This window comes from Mesoplodon bidens (assembly GCF_964165515.1).
Source record: "Mesoplodon bidens genome assembly, chromosome: 1".
In the NCBI taxonomy this organism is placed as follows: domain Eukaryota; kingdom Metazoa; phylum Chordata; class Mammalia; order Artiodactyla; family Ziphiidae; genus Mesoplodon; species Mesoplodon bidens.
The window spans coordinates 23,273,940-23,290,963 of NC_138176.1; the positions used below are offsets into that span (position 1 = coordinate 23,273,940).

Genomic DNA, 17,024 nt, shown 5'->3' on the forward strand with positions numbered 1-17,024 from the left:
CTTCTCCCTTCTTTTCTTGATGAGTCTGGCTAATGGTTTATCAATTTTGTTTCTCTTCTCAAAGAACCAGCTTTTAGTTTTATTGATCTTTGCTATCGTTTCCTTCATTTCTTTTTCAGTTATTTCTGATCTGATTTTTATGATTTCTTTCCTTCTGCTAACTTTGGGATGTTTTTGTTCTTCTTTCTCTAATTGCTTTAGGTGCAAGGTTAGGTTGTTTATTCGAGATGTTTCCTGTTTCTTAAGGTGGAATTGTATTGCTATAAACTTCCCTCTTAGAACTGCTTTTGCTGCATCCCATAGGTTTTGGGTCGTCATGTCTCCATTGTCATTTGTTTCTAGGTATTTTTTTAATTTCCTCTTTGATGTCTTCAGTTATCTCTTCGTTATTAAGTAGTGTATTGTTTAGCCTCCATGTGTTTGTATTTTTTACAGCTCTTTTCCTGTAATTGATATCTAGTCTCATAGCATTGTGGTCAGAAAAGATACTTGATACAATTTCAATTTTCTTAAATTTACCAAGGCTTGATTTGTGACCCAAGATAGGATCTATCCTGGAGAATGTTCCATGAGCACTTGAGAAAAATGTGTATTCTGTTGTTTTTGGATGGAATGTCCTATAAATATCAATTAAGTCCATCTTGTTTAATGTATCATTTAAAGCTTGTGTTTCCTTATTTATTTTCATTTTGGAAGATCTGTCCATTGGTGAAAGTGGGGTGTTAAAGTCCTCTACTATGATTGGTGTTACTGTCGATTTCTCCTTTTATGGCTGTTAGTATTTGCCTTATGTATTGAGGTGCTCCTATGTTTGGTGCATAAATATTTACAACTGTTATATCTTCTTCTTGGATCGATCCCTTGATCATTATGTAGTGTCCTTCTTTGTCTCTTCTAGTAGTCTTTATTTTAAAGTCTATTTTGTCTGATATGAGAATTGCTACTCCAGCTTTCTTTTGGTTTCCATTTGCATGGAATATCTTTTTCCATCCCCTTACTTTCAGTCTGTATGTGTCTCTAGGTCTGAAGTGGGTCTCTTGTAGACAGCATATATATGGGTCTTGTTTTTGTATCCATTCAGCCACTCTGTCTTTTGGTGGGAGCATTTAGTCCATTTACATTTAAGGTAATTATCGATATGTATGTTCCTATTCCTGTTTTCTTAATTGTTTTGGGTTCGTTATTGTAGGTCTTTTCCTTCGTTGTGTTTCTTGCCTAGAGAAGTTCCTTTAGCATTTGTTGTAAAGCTGGTTTGGTGGTGCTGAACTCTCTCAGCTTTTGCTTGTCTGTAAAGGTTTTAATTTCTCCATCAAATCTGAATGAGATCCTTGCTGGGTAGAGTAATCTTGGTTGCAGGTTTTTCTCTTTCTTCACTTTAATTATGTCCTGCCACTCCCTTCTGGCTTGTAGAGTTTCTGCTGAGAGATCAGCTGTTAACCTGATGGGGATTCCCTTGTGTGTTATTTGTTGTTTTTGCCTTGCTGCTTTTAATATGATTTCTTTGTGTTTAATTTTTGACAGTTTGATTAATATGTGTCTTGGCGTGTTTCTCCTTGGATTTATCCTGTATGGGACTCTCTGTGCCTCCTGGACTTGATTAACTATTTCCTTTCCCATATTAGGGAAGTTTTCAACTATAATCTCTTCAAATATTTTCTCAGTCCCTTTCTTTTTCTCTTCTTCTTCTGGAACCCCTATAATTCGAATGTTGGTGCGTTTAATGTTGTCCCAGAGGTCTCTGAGACTGTCCTCTGTTCTTTTCATTCTTTTTTCTTTATTTTGCTCTGCAGCAGTTATTTCCACTATTTTATCTTCCACCTCACTTATCCGTTCTTCTGCCTCAGTTATTCTGCTATTGATCCCATCTAGAGTATTTTTTATTTCATTTATTGTGTTTTTAATCGATGCTTGATTCATCTTTAGTTCTTCTAGATCCTTGTTAACTGTTTCTTGCATTTTGTCTATTCTATTTCCAAGATTTTGGATCTGGGAAATAGAATCTTGGATCATCTTTACCATCATTATTCTGAATTCTTTTTCAGGTAGACTGCCTATTACGTCTTCATTTGTTAGGTCTGGTGGGTTTTTATCTTGCTCCTTCTCCTGCTGTGTGTTTTTCTGTCTTCTCATTTTGCTTATGTTACTGTGTTTGGGGTCTCCTTTTTGCAGGCTGCAGGTTCGTAGTTCCCGTTGTTTTTGGTGTCTGTCCCCAGTGGCTAAGGTTGTTTCAGTGGGTTGTGTAGGCTTCCTGGTGGAGGGGACTAGTGCCTGTGTTCTGGTGGATGAGGCTGGATCTTGTCTTTCTGGTGGGCAGGTCCACGTCTGGTGGTGTGTTTTGGGGTGTCTGCGGACTTTTTATGATTTTAGGCCACCTCTCTGCTAATGGGTGGCGTTGTGTTCCTGTCTTGCTAGTTGTTTGGCATAGGGTGTCCAGCACTGTAGCTTGCTGGTCGTTGAGTGAAGCTGGGTGCTGGTGTTGAGATGGAGATCTCTGGAAGATTTTTGCCGTTTGATATTATGTGGAGCTGGGAGGTCTCTTGTGGACCAGTGTCCTGAAGTTGGCTCTCCCACCTCAGAGGCACAGCACTGACTCCTGGCTCCTCAATTTGCGATGATTTGTTGTCTATTCATGTATTCCACAGATGCAGGGTACAGCAAGTTGATTGTGGAGCTTTAATCCGCTGCTTCTGAGGCTGCTGGGAGAGGTTTCCCTTTCTCTTCTTTGTTCTCACAGCTCCTGGGTCTCAGCTTTGGATTGGGCCCCGCCTCTGCGTGTAGGTCGCCGGAGGGCGTCTGTTCTTCGCTCAGACAGGACAGGGTTAAAGGAGCAGCCTCTTCGGGGACTCTGGCTCCCTCAGGCCGGGCGGGAGGGAGGGGCACGGAGTGCGGGGCGAGCCTGCAGCGGCAGAGGTCGGCGTGACGTTGCACCAGCCCGAGGCGCGCCGTGCGTTCTCCCAGGGAAGCCGCCTCTGGAGCTCCCGGAGGGGCGGTGTGGACAGTGACCTGCGCTCGCACACAGGTTTCTTGGCGGCGGCAGCAGCAGCCCCAGCGTCCCACGCCCGTCACTGGGCTCCGCGCTTTCAGTCGTGACTCGCGCCCGTCTGTGGAGCCCCTTTAAGCAGCGCTCTTAATCCCCTCTCCTCGCGCACCAGGAAACCAAGAGGGAAGATAAAGTCTCTTGCCTCTTCGGCAGCTCCAGAGTTTTCCTGGACTCCCTGCCGGCTAGCTGTGGCACATTAGCCCCCTTCAGGCTGAGTTCTCGCCGCCAGCCCCAGTCCTCTCCCTGCGCTCTGACGGAAGCCCGAGCCTCAGCTTCCAGCGCCGCCCACCCTGGTGGGCGAGCAGACAATCCTCTCGGGCTGGTGAGTGCCGCTCGGCACCGATCCTCTGTGCGGGAATCTCTCCGCTTTGCCCTACCCAGGTATGTGGGGAGTTTCTTGCCTTTTGGGAGGTCTGGGGTCTTCTGCCGGCATTCAGTAGGTGTTCTGTAGGAGTTGTTCCACGTGTAGCTGTATTTCTGGTGTATCCGTGGGGAGGAAGGTGATCTCCGCGTCTTACTCTTCCGCCATCTTACCCGGAAGTCTGAATTCTCACTCTTGGCCAGGTACTGTGCTAAGTGTTTTCTCTTACTACAGCCCTAATAGGGTTACCCTGTGAGATACCTGCTAATATCATCATTAATTATCATTTTACAGAAGAGTGTGTCAAGGCTTAGAGAATTCTAGTCACTGGTCTAAATTTTGAAAGGTGTTTGTCTTGTTTTGATAAACTAAAGATGAACTTTATATTCTAAAGTTAGAGGGTATATTACTTGGACTATCCCGTGTGCTCAGGGAGGAAATTTATCCCTGAGTCTTGGGCCAAATACATTAAGGAGAAAAATCCACAAACGTTCCATCCCTATGTCCAGTGTATGTGATGTGGATTCCATACAGTATTTCTGCAGTTATTATCTGGCATTATTAAATGTGGAGTGAAACAAAGTCAATAAAACAAAATTGCTGCTGACTTTCTTACTGATCTGAGCATTAGCCACCCAGAGAAAATTAACATGGCAAGGAGAAAACTGGAAAAAAAAACAAAAAAGCAAAAAAACCAAAACGGACCATTAGATAAAGCAACACACACATTGCATAGAGTAGGGCACGTTTCTCCGTGGAGTCATTGGCTGTTGTGTAACATGGTTCATGTGGTGATGACAGTGGCTTAGAATCCTTGCAAGATGTGTTATCACTGTGGCTGGCTTCCTCGACTCAGGTGGTATTAAGAAGCCTTACTTTACTTAATCCTGTGAGGAAGTGTGTTTATTTAACCTTCAGTTGTGGTGATCAGATGTTTAGCTCTATTTAACATAGATTGCACTGGTGGAAGATTGTCTGGTCTCTTTAAAAAAAATAGATCAGCTGCTGAGCTCTTAGAAGGTGGTTAATTGGTAGCTGCTGAGTGGAAAAGGCACCACATGCCTCCCAGCTGAACTCAGAGGAGAGCCAGAGAGGAAAAAGGCCGCTTCCAATGACTCTGGAAAGAATGGGCTGAGCTCAGTTATTCTGAGAAGCAGGAAATAATCAGACCAGATAAATTTAAGATACTTTGGCTCATGCTAGAGAACGTTCAATATCCTCGGCACATTTCAATTTTAGAAGTTTTTATAGAACAAAAGAGAAAGCAGCGTTATATAAGGCTAGAATTTGCAGTCAGTTTATAAAGAGGTTTGATATACATTTTATTCCATACTTTTTTGGATTACATCCATCCATATTGCTTAGCTTAATCGTGTTTGATAGTTTATTTATGTTTTGCTTTTGTAAACGAGTCCTCTTTATTTTGCCATAAACTCTTGTGGCAGTTTCTTTACCATATTTTAACATTCTGGACCGAAAGTCTATCATGTTTTGACTTTGGTATTTTTTTCCTGCTGTGTTCAAAAGACGAACCAATCGCCGCTGACCTGTTGGCAGGATTAGAAGGTAGAGTATATAATACTGAATATTAAAGATGTGAACTGATTCAGCCAACGGGAGGCCAACTCCCCTCCTGTAGATGGTGAATATTTAGAGTATATTAGTATCCATGTCATGCAAGTTTCTGTCCCATTTCTGACGGAAGTATTAACGTTTACAGCCTTTGTTGCACTTGGAATGTGTATCATGCACTGGGCCATCTTAAATGTGTGTTATTTCATTTAATTCACGCCACCCCACGGGGAGGGTCTACATTCACCCTCATCCCCATTTTACCAGTTAAAAGCAAATAGGATTTAATCTGCTCACTTAGAACCATAGTTATCAAGCAGCTGACTCAGAGCTACACCTCCCACCTGTCTGATTTCAGGCTTCATTATACTACCTTGCTGAGTGCTTGCTTTCCCCTGCCTGCCGTTTTCTTCCCCCCACACACACACACATGTCCTACAACTTTAGGAGAAGTTTCTTTTGCTTTTTTCTGCTTTATTTTTCCATTGAGAAAAGCTTACAAAGTCTCAATTTAGTACCTTTAACAAATCTTTTTTTCCCTCTATAGCTTTGTTTGGCGACCCCTGGCCATCAATAAGTGGAGAAATGAACAAATAAAGTGTCCTTCAAACAAAGCACATAGAAAGTTCCTTCTTTTAAAATTTTGTTTGGGTCTTGGTTTCTCCTATTAGCCTCACCAACTGAAGCAGCTGGGACTAATGATCCTTTTCTGGTGTTTACCTCAAAGTGATGTCAAAAGAGTTGGATGAGTCGTTTTGCAGGAATAACAATATAATATTCAATATTTTGAGGATTGCACCAAGTCTCCCCATGATTTTTGCCTGGAAATGATTTTATCTGAGAAAAACACTGGGTTTCCCTACTCCCACAGCTCATTTATAAAATATGCCAATAGTTATTCAAGCTTCTTTGGATCCAGAAGCCAGATAGAAATGCAAACAGTTGATGGTTGTTTCATTCTTATCGAGCTGCCACCAGGGCTGGCTGCCTGTAGACCTCTCCCCTCTCTCTAGGAGCTTGGATACAGTGTATGCCCCAAAGGTAGTTCTGTAACTTGTGTCTCCATGGGAACATATTTCCATCACTGAATCTATTGGAAGGCCAGGCTCATTTCTTTAGTTCTAATTGAAAACGTAAATGAACAGATAGAATACTAGCCAAAATAGAACCTTCTTTAGAAATGGAACCCTGAGCAATAAGGGAGGATGATGAGAGTACTACTTAAATATTTTAGAACTTGAGATGTTTTACACCATAATGAGAGTTGGGTGGTCTGAGTCTAGTTATCTTACCAGGGGATATTCAGGAGATGCAGAAAAGGAGGAAGCATTACCTAAGGAAGTCCCTAAAGTCTTAGAGCTAAAGCTCTAATTCTAACCAATTCTTACATCTGTAGTTCTCACTTGTGTTGAAATCACCACTGTGAACATTTCCTGTGCAACCAGCTCAGAGAGAAACAATGACTGTCTGGGCCAAGCTACCGAAATAGCTTGATGAGGTCACCGACAGCCTTGGGGGACCAGAGAATTTAAGTTCACTTATGTAAGTATCTGTAATTCCCTCCTCAACATATTATCTGTGTGTGTATGTGTGCCTGTATGTATGAATGTGAAGTATACTTCAATGTGAAATATGCTTCAGTGAGGCAATGGTTCCTCATTTCTACCTCTTAAATACTCCCTGTAATTGGTATCTAGAATGAAAGGACTTAAAATTTAGCTTTTTTTTTTTTTGTTTTTTTACTAAAGTATCAAACACTTTCTCCTTCATACTGGGTAAACTAAACAAAAAAGATCGGCATCCAGGGCAGGCTATTAATGTCACTCTATCACTTGCAGGTATAACATCATGGCACAGTACAAACATGGAGGCTTAGGAAACACACTGTCTGGGTTCTAAGCCTGATTCTGCCATTTACAGTAAATATGACTCTGAGATATAAAATGGGATAGTAATTATAATGTCAGTTTCATAGGAAGTTTGTGAGGATTAAGTGAAGCCATCCAGGTATAGCACTTAGAGTGTCAGAATTTTAGAACTGTTAGCCCTTTAACTATTAGTCAATTGTAAAACACGTTGGAGGTTTAATGATCTTCAGATGTGAAATAACTTTTAATTGAGATGGATTTACCATTGACAGGCAAAAACAATTTAGAGAAAAAGCCTAAATTATAGGTGACATTTGCAATCAATCAATGAACCGTGAGCCTCATCTCTGGAAACCCTCATTGGCAGTGGAGCTCCAGATGATTAAATACTACTTGTAGCATCCTGATTGACTTTTAATCTGCAACTAATGATAGGTATGGTTTTCACTCCATTCTTCTACCAAAGCATGGTTCTGCTGGTATGGGGTTGGCTGAAGGGTGGGACTCTAGGTCACTGCATTAAGTTGAAGAGTTGAAGATTTTTTTTTTTTAACTCATTGGGAAGAGACATTCTTAGCGGGAAGCAAAGCACCTGATACACTGTGCTCCTCCCCCCCACACCCCCAAAAAAGTAATCCTGCATAACGTTATGTGTGAAGATTTTTTTCTGGAAGAAGTCACTGAAGCAAGATGCTCCAAGACACCTTACAGTAACACTGGAGCAAAATCTACATCTCCACATCTACAAAGATGTAGGGAGCCTGGAGATGACCTGCAGCAGTGTCTTCCATCCCATGTGGAGATTGGTAATCAATATCCAAAGCTCTTTTTTATAATATTACAGATGTCCAATTGTAACTGTACATATATTTGTGTTCTTCATTATACAGAAGAGCTAAATCATTCAGCTTTTGGCTGATATTCCTTTTTTTTTTTTTTTTTTTTTTTTTTGCGGTACACGGCCTCTCACTGCTGCGGCCTCTTCCGCTGCAGAGCACAGGCTCCGGGCGCGCAGGCTCAGCGGCCATGGCTCACAGGCCCAGCCGCTCCGCGGCATGTGGGATCTTCCTGGACCGGGGCAAGAACCCGTGTCCCCCGCATCGGCAGGCGGACTCTCAACCACTGCACCACCAGGGAAGCCCTGATACTCCTCTTTTAACATGATGAGTATTACATTGGTTATCTCAAAGGGTCAGGCTAGCATTTTTGTGTATTTCATTAATAAAAACAGGTAAATGGATAACTCACCATATATTTATTAAAAAGAAAAGCGAGGGCTTCCCTGGTGGCGCAGTGGTTGAGAGTCCACCTGCCAATGCAGGGGACACGGGTTCGTGCCCCGGTCCGGGAGGATCCCACATGCCACGGAGCGGTTGGGCCCGTGGGCCATGGCTGTTGAGCCTGCGCGTCCGGAGCCTGTGCTCCGCAATGGGAGAGGCCATAACAGTGAGAGGCCCGCGTACCACAAAAAAAAAAAGAAAAAAAAAAAAAAGAAAAGCGAATAAAACATGGTGTTTATAGGGAAAAATGGTGAAAGGATTTCTGGTAGAAAACAGGATAGGAGTCAATGTCCTAGTAACCCATCCCCATCAGAGAGACAGGTATTTCTTCCATTCTTCAGGTTCTAGATGAACACTGAGAGAGGCTCAGTTTTCTCTGTTGGAGTTGTTAGTGTTGTTTGAAGTTGAAGTATGAAGGAAGGACAACTAGCAAGCTCACAGATGCCTTTCACGCACACTTCTTCAAGGAGCCTCTGGCCTCCTCCCTTTTGGCTCTTTTCTGATCCTGGGAGCATGGCCAGCTGTATTGACTCAACATCCTTGAGCTCCCTCCCACCCCCCCTCACCATTTCTGTTTATGAGATCTTCTTTACTACACAATCTAATTAAGACTTAACCAGGGTGCTTCCAGATGTGACAAATCAGTGATTTTCCTGTTGAATTGGTCTGCCTGTCTCTGTCCTTCCCAAGCTGTCCTGTGCAAATCTCTTTCCAAATGTGTTTTTGAAGCTGATTAGTTTCCCCAACCAACTACCAATGAACTAGGGGATTAACTGGCTTATAATTGTATCTCACGTCCCCCAAAGCATCAGGAGTGATTAATGGACCACATGCAGCTGCCTTCCCTAACTCTGTATTTCATTATCTGGGAGGCCCACCAGCTCCAGGCTCCTTCACTCCACATGATGGAAAAGTTTTCCTGGAAGCAGAAAACCCACTTGTACTGTAAACAACAGAACTTGGAAAATAAGGGAATGGGGGTGAGGATTTAAGAAAAGCAGCAAAAACTTAATAAACTTCAAGGAAGTTAAAACAAACAACCAGCTAAACTCTAGAAGCTTTCTTTGTACTGTTAATGGGGGTATTTAATCTTTCTCATCTGTAATTTTGTTTTTCTGTATGTAAAATGGATTCCCTACCTTATTGAATTGTTATGTGATCCTTTACTGATTAATTGAAGTAAGAGCTTAGCATAGTTCTTGGCACATAGAACTTAGTGTTTACTGTTAGATGTCAGTGCCTTTATACAAGGTCTTCATCATCACCTGTTGGCTGTAGAGACCACACTTTGCACAGCCTGTGCTATGCTCCAGTTGGGAATCAAACCATTGCTATTTTGTAGCTGTGAGACTGAGGCCCAACAGGAAATAAGAATCAGGAAGGGTACAGTGCATGGTATTGGTTCTTGGAATTGTGCCTCCCTTTCAAAAGGAAGATGAGTCTGTTCTACTGGCAGGTTGTGGGGTGGACAGGTGTGGTAGTGACGGGCAAAAAATCCTTCCAGTGGCCAAGATTTGCTTCTAGATTGCTGGCTACAGCAGTGAGTTTGAGGGTGCGATGCCGTCTGAAGTGTGCTGATTGAGGAAGGGATGGGAGGGAGCTTAAGTGTGTTATTCCAGCCTCGTCTGATTGCCTCTGGCACAGCTTCAGGTGACATCAGCTCCGTTGTCATTTTTCTTTGACATTAGACACCGTGGAGAGGCACCCAGTTCACAAGACCCCTCTCTTCTGGAGACATCTCTGCATATCTGGGGCAATGAGGGGAGGTTCCCAGTAGGCTTGGTTATAGTGACGTACTTCAAACTTACAGCTGATTGGGATAAATTAGATTTCCCATCCCAGGGATGGAATTCAGACTGAGGGAAAGTAATCGTTTCTGTAACTGCTGGAAACCCTGGTTGTTTCGAGGAGGACATGTTCCACCCAGCATTTGGACTCAGAAGCAGGAGAGGGGGAAAAATGCAGATAAGCAGAGAGAAATCAAGAAAAGATATGGATCAGGAGTACGCTTGGCATCTTCATGGTTTTCATACCTGATTTCAGCCCGAGGCTCTCAATCCACGCCAGGCCCCTTGTGCACGCAGTAACTCTTTCTTGCTTAATCTAGTTCCAGCTGGTGTCTGTTAATTGTTGCAACTACGAGAGTCCTTACTTTCAGACGTATATCTGTGTGTCTTGTGTATATTTATGTATCTGCAGTGGAGCCCTGGGGAACAGATCCACAGAGGGCAGTGAGGCTGTGCTCTTGGGTCTGTCAAGAGGTCACAGATGCTGCTGCTGAGTCCGATGTGCTCTCCTTTCTGCCGTTGGCACCACCAGATTGTGCATATGTCTGAGATTCTGAACGTGATAGAATAACATATGGGAACAGCAACATAGCAGAGTTGGTCCAGATTTCTGACATTGGAAAACAGAAACACAGGGTCCTCGTGCAGAAAAGTTGGGAAAGGGAACCAAGGGGAAGCGGAGGGATACCGAGCTTAGTGTGGAACACATGCTTTCAAGTGTCAGAGGGAAGCCCAGAGAGGCTGGCCTGTGAGCAGTTAAAACTAATGGCCAGAAAGCCAGGGCTCAATGAAGATTGGGTTCATTCCCATTTTGAGGCTGTTAATGCAGAGCTCTTCTTTCCTACCAACGTCATGGAAACCTTCCCAAAACGTCAGTCATTTTCCAAAAGAATGGAACTGAAGTCTTTCAGGGCAATTTGCCAAATGATGTTACTCTGTGTCTCCAAGCCTTAGACATTGATTCCTTAAATGACTGTGGACATGATCAGTTGCTTTCAGATCGCTAATTTGATGAGTATTATGGGCCCTGGCGAGAAAACAACAACAAAAAAACATTAGAAATGGAAAACAAATCTGGCAGGGGTTGGAAAGCATCACTTAACTTAGCCATAAATGAAAGAAGAAACTATTGACATGCCTAATAGTTCTCATGATCTCCAAGTATTTCAAGGGTTAGAGAGAGAAGAAGTTGTTGTATCAATATTTTCACATAGAGGTGGGAAACGACTGACTTTTGGTATGATTTCATCTTTCTAGACGTCTGCCTCAGGCTAGATGATAATGCCTTCCAGGTGGGCTAAGCTAGCCCATTCAGACACTTGCCAGTTTCTGGGAAAAGAACAGTTTGAGAACTGTGAGCCCTAGTTTGCCCTCCCGTTGTTTCTCTAAGGGCAGCAGTGAGAGCACCAAGGTTCTGAGATTCAGGTGAATTGCACACATGTTCTTAGAAGACTCAGGACCCCCTGTGTATCCATGCTGTGTCACTTCTCACTCCTTGATGTCTCTCCTGTTCCCTTTGTGTGTTTGTGGTTTTGTGTCTTATTCCCTTAGTTCTTTTTTTTTTTTTAATTATTTTTGGCTGCGTTGGGTGTTCCTTGCTGCACGCGGGCTTTCTCTGGTTGCGTAGAGTGGAGGCTACTCTTTGTTGTGGTGCACCGGCTTTCCATTGTGGTGGCTTCTCGTTGCAGAGCACAGGCTCTAGGCGCGGGGGCTTCAGTAGTTGTGGCTCCTGGGCTCTAGAGTGCAGGCTCAGTCGTTGTGGTACACGGGCTTAGTTGCTCCACGGCATGTGGGATCTTCCCAGACCAGGGCTCAAACCGTGTCACCTGCATTGGCAGGTGGATTCTTAACCACTGCACCGCCAGGGAAGCCCTATTCCCTTCGTTCTTTTTTTTTTTTTTGGTACGCGGGCCTCTCACTGTTGTGGCCTCTCCCATTGCAGAGCACAGGCTCCGGACGTGCAGGCTCAGTGGCCATGGCTCACGGGCCCAGCCGCTCCGCGGCATGTGAGATCTTTCCGGACAGGGGCACGAACCCGTGTCCCCTGTATCGGCAGGTGGACTCTCAACCACTGCGCCGCCAGGGAAGCCCTATTCCCTTCGTTCTTTACCAGCTGATCTTTCTACTCTCTTGTATCCTCTTTCCCCCTGTCCATTTCCCTTTACCGATACTTTTGAAATCTTTTCAGTTTTAAACTCAGTATAATGCAAAAATGAGTTCTGCTCTTAAAAAGATTATTGTATTCATTGAGCAAAGGCTTGTTCCTGTTCAAAATCAAGTGAGTTTGGCCACGAATAAGCTTTTACTCCAGCCTTTCACTCCCTCCAGACAAACCAACAAAAACCCACCGGTGAAACTTGCTCTTTCACTTCTGTGAAATTAAATTTAAACGTGTCTTATTAATATATGTCTACACCTGTGATACTTGTGATTTTCTTTGCATAGCAGAGCTGTGGGTGTGGAAAACTTAGACATGTAAAGTAGGGCATAGATAACTTCTGAATTGAACAAAGTTTGGATTTAGATGTGGTTCAGTTACTTAGTAACAGCTGTATGACCTCAAGCAAGATACTTAATCCCGTTTTCTTATCTGTCACTTAGGGATCAATATAATGCCTACCTCATGGTGTAGATAGGAGGATGAAGTATGATGTGATATTGGTAGAGTACTTAGCCCAGGTCTTTTAAGCAGTCTCAATAAATGATTGCCATTATTATTAATGTTAGTATTAGAGTTGTCTGAAATCACCTGGTACTAAGTATTGAATGTGGGAACCAGCACTGGACCAACAAAAGAGATGTTCTTATTACTAAAAGAAGTAGCATAGAGTAAACCACTTTCGATATCTTTTATTTTTTCAGGTGGAAAATGGTTAAAATAATTTCAGAGTCTGTGAGTTCTTATACGACATGGCAATCTTCTCTGGACCTGCATAGCCCTCCAGAGCTCATTTTTGGCACCTCTACTTTCCTCTAGCCGCACTCCAAATGCACCTTCTATCTATCAGCTCTTTATTGCCCATGATGTTCCTTTCTGCCTCAGAGATGTTCTCTCTGCCTTGAAGGCAGTTGACATTTTTACACAGTTTCTGATACAAGAATAAAGAGCCTACCTACCAACCTAGAACTTGGATGAGAGTGGGATGGAGACAAAATGAATTTGTATGTATGTGTATACATACAACTGTGTGTGCTTCTATTTGATTAACATCTATTCCACACCCTTAATTGTAGTGTCGGTGAAATCAGGGACCGAATCTCTTTACTTCCTCCCATATCTGGAATACCTAGTTCTGGCCTGAACAAAATAAGAGTTCAACACATATTCATTGGGTTAACTGAATGCTCTGTTGAGAATTTAGGCAATATGCTTACAATGGAGGGGCTCTCCTTTCAACCTTGGGGTTGTGTTGGGAATGAGCAAGCTAACATTTACTGTGTATTGAGTACATACTGTGGTTTGCGGGAATTGCAGGAAGAGGGACATGAAGACTGATTTTTGCAGTAGAATGTTTGAATAAGTAGCTTATGGTCAGGAGGCTGTGAGTAAGTAAATTTAGTGGGACTTTTTCTGACTAATGTGTTCCCAAACCAGTGAACCCATGCTCTTGACCTGTGGAAGGGAATATTAACCAGAATTCAAATGCTTTCTAGTATTCACCCAGTATTACAGAAAGATGCCAGTTTGCCAGTGAATGACCCAAACATCCTCTTATGAAAACTAACATGAGCTCAACTTTGCCTTAGGGAATTGGCTTTTTTTGAGGTTTAGCTATTGATTGAAATTCTGTAGGAGAGCATCTAGCATAGTGTGTGTACAACCTGTGGGCTTCATATATATTAGTCTTCCCATAAGAGCCAAGACTTCTTGATTTGTTATCTAGGAACTATGTGTGTTCATTTCCTAGAATCACAGATCGTTGAGCCAGAAAGACTTTAGAGAATATGTCGTCCAACTGATTCATTTAAATGATGAGCCAAGAGAAGCCATGAGAGGTTAAGTGACTTGACACAGGTCACACAGCTTCTTCTTTGATTTAGAAGCAAACATTTGTAATCTGTTATGCCCTTACAGTGAAAAGAAGGAGAGAGAGAAAATGAGAGTTGCTTGGAGATGAGAACCTTGGGGGTGTACATAACTAGAGTTCACAATCCTGTTTCCCATAGTTGATTGGTTGGTTGGTTGTTTTCTATAATGGTGCTTAGTTGAGTTGTAAAGGGTCTCCTGAGGATTTAGTTAACATAGCCAACCGCTCACACAAATGGGGTATTGCTAATCTCTCTCAAGAAAATGAATGAACAGTGTTACCTTCCACTGAATGAGCACCTGCTAAGTGCCAGGCAATATGTTAGAACCTTTACCCTCAGTATTTCAGTTGTGTGTGGTCTCGAACAGTTTTACAGATAAGGAAACTGAGACTCCAAGGAAATGAACATGTTGTCAAAATTACAGAAATAGGAAGCAGTGCAGATGGGAGTCTAACACAGATCTGTCTGAATAGGAACCATTTTCTGTTCCCTGTCTGCTAATTCACATGAAGAAAGGATGGGGAATTCAACGTTTAAGGGTAGTCAGGTGAGAAATGTTTAGTGCTGCCTTCCGATGCAAAGTTGACCCTCTGTGTCTGTGGATATGGAGCCCATGGATACGGAGAGCCAACTGTAAGGGACTTGAGCATCCGAGGATTTTGTTACCCTCAGGACGCCCTGGAACCAGTTCCCTGCAGGTACCGAGGTGTAACTGAATGTTAGCCTAAACCCTGAAAGTTCTTTTGAACTAGGTGAGTAGTTTTACCAGGTGAAAATACAGCGACCCTCGCTCTACCTGGCAGGAGTCAGTTGCTTTAGAAAGGACCTCCCTCCCCATCAATAACTGGTGAATTAGTTCAACTTGGGTAGGGATAAAATTTAAAAAAGAAACAAATTCAACCCCAATGTCTTGTTTTCTTTGGAAAAGTAACCATTATTTTAGTCACCGAAACTCATTTATTTATTCTTTTGTTCACTTACCAAACATAGTTTGAGGACTTCTTTTGTATTAGACAGCAGGTGGAGAACTGAGGATTCACATGAATAGGTCTCTGTACTTTCCATCAGAGCATTCACATTCTCACTGGGGCATGACAGGCGGGCCAACAAATAATTGTGATGCAGTGAACTGGATACCTTGACAGAAATCCTTTTGCCACTGAGCCAGCAGGTTGTGTTTGGGTCTCAGATAATTCTGTATATGAGGACCTGCCAGCGGAGTTGAGGATGGGTACCCTTCCCTGTAGCAGTGGGTGATTGAAACTTCTGAGGTGCCCCTGCTGATCCTGCTAATAAATCAGGCTGGATCCACCTTGTGGCTTTCCATGGCTGCCCTTGAGGAGAGGTGTCATACAGCTGCTCAGGGATGAGTGTAATGGTTTATGACTTCAGCACCTGAAGTCCTGTCACACAGCCAGTTCCCTGGAGATGGTGATCATACAGAACGAATATTGCATAGCTGGTGATAATGTCACGCTGCCACGCTGAGTTACACAGATTGCCTGATCCCTGCAGCTAAAAAACTCCTGGCTGATTAATCCTGATGCCATGTAAATAGAGTCGGTGTCAAGGAGATCGCAAATGAGAAAATGGATGCTCAGATGGGGACACGACTGAGGAATAGAGAGCCACCACCACCCCTCTCATCCCTCAGGCAACCCCTGACAACATCATTTTCCAGGTGAGAGGAGACGCATCACTCAGCCAGGTCCTGGAAGGCTTCCAAGTCTTCCTCCCCCACCCCCACCCCCAGCCCTATTTTAAACAGTTAATATTTTACAAATCATGTAACCAGGCTTTCTCCTGCTTGCCATGCCTCCAGGGAGGAGTAATGGGACCACCCTGTATAAGAAAGCCTGATCGTCAAGCACCTTAATTACTAGCCAGATAAATTGGGGCATGAGTTATTCATACTGTTAAAAGACTCATTAGAGAGTTCCTCTACCAAATGTAAAATAGATCGCTAGTGGGAAGCAGCCACATAGCACAGGGAGATCAGCTCCGTGCTTTTCGACCACCTAGAGGGGTGGGATAGGGAGGGTGGGAGGGAGGGAGATGTAAGAGGGAGGAGATATGGGGATATAGGTATACGTATAGCTGATTCACTTCATTATAAAGCAGAAATAACACAGCATTGTAAAACAATTATACGCCAATAAAGATGTTAAAAAAAAAGATGCTCTCACATTTGACTTACAGAAATTTAATTGCTCATATAAGCTAGGTTTCAGGTCTGCTGACACTTTAATTGGTTTATACCCGAGACATGCATGTCCACCCACATCAATTATCTTGTGTTTGGTAACTTAACTGCCAGTGTGAAGGGTCATGGGGAGGTGTCACATCACAGTGGGCACTGTCTCCAGCTGTCATGCTTGTGCTTGTCTTTTCTGTTTTTTCCTGGTCCTTCCCTTCCCTTCCCCTACCCCTTCCCCCTTCCACATAAATCCATCACTCTGTTCACCTGAAGAAATTCACATTGGTAAAGAAATTCAGACGAATAACATTTTTCTCCATCTCGTTAAACTTTGCAGAAACATTCCAGTATGTAAGTGAAGATAAACTCACTGGAAAGTCTGTAGAGATTTGGAGTCATGTATCCCTTACCACAAACGATGCTTGAGATTTCCTTCTAAGGTGGGAGGTCACATTCCTGTGGATGGTGGATTTTTAGGTTGGATCGCATGGGGTCCTGGATGGGAGAGAGGAGAGCTTTTATGTTGTATAGAGAGAGGCTGATAGCACTCTCAAGGCTGACATTCAGTTGACCTACTTCAGCCATTCCAGGGCTTAACTCTTCACGCCAGGATGATTTCCACAATCCCTTCACTGGTCCTCCCACTTCCAGGTTCTTGCTCTTGCTTACTGCTATTGTCAGATGCACCTTCCTGAGGGCCTGTTTTTATCCCATCAAAGACTTTCCTGGCTTCCTGCTGCCTGGAATTAAGTTCCATCTCCTGGTTCTGACACCTAGGGTCCTCCAGAAATTAACCTGCCCCTGACTGAATTTATCTTCCTGAAATGGGTCATGGTTTTCAGATTCCCCTTGGAGTACCCTCGAGACACAGAAATTAGCCATTTTGTTAT

General features: G+C 43.2%; 1 protein-coding gene across 7 annotated transcripts in view; it reads left to right on the forward strand.

Moving 5' to 3' along the window:
• SORCS1 (sortilin related VPS10 domain containing receptor 1) overlaps positions 1 to 17,024 on the forward strand; it is a 575,706-nt gene that overhangs the window by 127,655 nt on the left and 431,027 nt on the right. The gene's annotated exons all lie outside the window — the stretch shown is intronic.